This window comes from Schistocerca cancellata, chromosome 2 (assembly GCF_023864275.1).
Source record: "Schistocerca cancellata isolate TAMUIC-IGC-003103 chromosome 2, iqSchCanc2.1, whole genome shotgun sequence".
NCBI classification, from domain to species: domain Eukaryota; kingdom Metazoa; phylum Arthropoda; class Insecta; order Orthoptera; family Acrididae; genus Schistocerca; species Schistocerca cancellata.
In genome coordinates this window covers 330,449,512-330,452,484 of record NC_064627.1, presented here as the reverse complement: position 1 = coordinate 330,452,484, position 2,973 = coordinate 330,449,512, and positions in this window count along the sequence as shown.

The window sequence follows — 2,973 nt, the reverse complement described above, 5'->3', positions numbered from 1 at the left end:
GGTGTAAGTCAACTACCCTGGCCAGCAAGATCTCCGGATCTGTCCCCCATTGAGCATGTTTGGGACTGGATGAAGCGTCGTCTCACGCGGTCTGCACGTCCAGCACGAACGCTGGTCCAACTGAGGCGCCAGGTGGAAATGGCATGGCAAGCCGTTCCACAGGACTACATCCAGCATCTCTACGATCGTCTCCATGGGAGAATAGCAGCCTGCATTGCTGCGAAAGGTGGATATACACTGTACTAGTGCCGACATTGTGCATGCTCTGTTGCCTGTGTCTATGTGCCTGTGGTTCTGTCAGTGTGATCATGTGATGTATCTGACCCCAGGAATGTGTCAATAAAGTTTCCCCTTCCTGGGACAATGAATTCACCGTGTTCTTATTTCAATTTCCAGGAGTGTAGATCATAACTACAGTGATTAAGCTAGAAGCCAAGGTGAACTACATTGTAGTGACAGAAGTCTTGGGATAGCGACGTGCACATATACAGATGGCTTACGCAAGCTATAAGAGGACAATGTATTAGCGGAGCTGTTATCTGTACTCAGGTGACTGATGTGAAAAGATTTACGATGTGATTACGGCCGCACGGCGGGAATTATCAGACATCGAACGCGGAATGGTAGTTAGAGCTAGACGCATGGGACATTTTATTTCGGAAATCGTTATGGAATTCAATATTCCGAGATCCACAGTGTGCTTTGAGAATACCAAATTTCAGGCATTACTGCTCAATACGGAAAACGAAGTGACCGACTGCCTTCACGTAACCGAGAGCCGCGGTACTTGCGTAGAGTTATCACTGCTAACAGACGAGCAACACTACGTGAAATAACCGCAGAAATCAATGTGAGACGTAGCCGTTAGAACAGCGCGGCGAAATTCGGCGTCAATGGGCTGCGGCTGCAGATGGCCGATGCGAGTGCCTTTGCTAACGGCACGACATCTCGTGTAGCAACGCTCCTGTGCTCGTGACCACATCTTTTGGGCCCTAGACGACTGAAAAACCGTGACCTTGTCAGATGAGTCCAGGTTTCGGTTGGTAAGAGCTAATGGTAGGATTCGAGTGTAGTAGACCCCACGAAGCCATGGATCCAAGTTGTCAACAAGTCGCTGTGCAAGCTGGTGGTGGCTCCATTATGGGGCGAGCTGTGGACTGGGTCTTCTTGACCAGGTGAACTGACCATTGACTGGAAATGGTAGTGTTCGGCTACTTGGAGACCATTTGCAGCCATTCATCGACTTCATTTTTGCAAACATGTCACTGGGTCACAGTTGTTCGCAGTTGTACTTGTTTTGTAAATAAGACCGTCTTTTCCTGCTCCCATTTAATTTATCTTTCCCAAACACGTTTCGCATTTTTCTTGCTCTAAAGCATAATCAGTGGGATCTATAACGATATAGTTTTGTTATTTTTTTCATTAGCAAACAGTTCACGCCGCGATTTTTTATGTAAAAAAGTAATTACTTACGATTTGCTGTGATCTGCGTTTCTTCTCATTTGGTCTGGAGGTCGCGCTACCACTTTATTACCGACATGTAAGCACAATTTTGAGTTCCGACCTTTTTCACACTGTTCACCATGTTTCTCCTTATTGTTTGTGGTGTTTATTACCGACATGTAAGCACAATTTTGAGTTCCGACCTTTTTCACACTGTTCACCATGTTTCTCCTTATTTTTTGTGGTGTGAAAAAGGTCGGAAATCAAAATTGTGCTTATATGTCGGTAATAAAGTGGTAGTGCGACCTCCAGACCAGGTGAGAGGAAACGCAGATCACAGCAAATTGTAAGTAATTACATTTTTACATAAACAATAGCGACGTGAACTGTTTAATTATCTAAAAATAACAAAATTATATCATTATAGTTCCCACTGATGATGCCTTAGACTCTTAGAGCAAGACAAAGGCGAAACCCGTCTGGGAAAATAAATTAAGTGGTAACAGGAAAAGGTATTTTCATTTACAAAACAAGTATTACTGTGCTTGCTGCGGAGGATGGCCACGCAAATACACTTGTTGTTCACAGTTGGTTTGAATAGCATTCTGGACAATTCGAGCGAATGATTTGGCCATTGCCGGCCGTGGTGGCCGAGTGGTTCTAGGCGATTCGGTCTGGAACCGCGTGACCGCTACGGTCGCAGGTTCGAATCCTGCCTCGGGCATGGATGTGTGTGATGTCATTAGGTTTAAGTAGTTCTAAGTTTTAGGGGACTGATGACCTCAGATATTAAGTCCCATAGTGCTCAGAGCCATTTGAACCATTTTTTGATTTGGCCAACCAAATTTCCCGACATGAATCATAGCGAATAGATATGGGAAATAAGCGAGAGGTCAGTTGGAGTACAAAATCCTGCACCGGGAACTTTTTCGCAATAGTGGACGGCTGTAGAGGCCGCATGTTTCAATGATTCTGCTGGGGACTTCCAACGACTTGTTGAGTCTATGCCACATCGAGTCACTGCACTACGCCGGTCTAAAGAAGGTACGACACGATATTAGGAGGTATCCCATGACTTTGGTCACCATGTAAAAGAGGAAGAAGATGTCTAGGCCACACGGTCAGGACAGGATACTGTAAGAGTGGTGTCCATTATGGTAAGTGTGTAAGTAGGCTGTTTATGTTTTCTTATTGGCAAAGTTACGTAGCGCTCTATATGAAAATCACTGGTTGTGCTGTGTGCAGTCTGTGGCTAGTTTGCATTGTTGTCAGCCATTGTAGTGTTGGGCAGCGGCAGCTGGATGTGAACAGCGCGTAGCGTTGCGCAGTTGGAGGTGAGCCGCCAGCAGTGGTGGATGTGGGGAGAGAGATGGCGGAGTTTTGAAATTTGTCATGAACTGCTATATATATTATGACTATTAAGGTAAATACATTGTTTGTTCTCTATTAATATCTTTCATTTGCTAACTATCCCTATGAGTAGTTAGTGCCTTCTGTAGTTTGAATCCTTTATTTAGCTGGCAGTAGTGG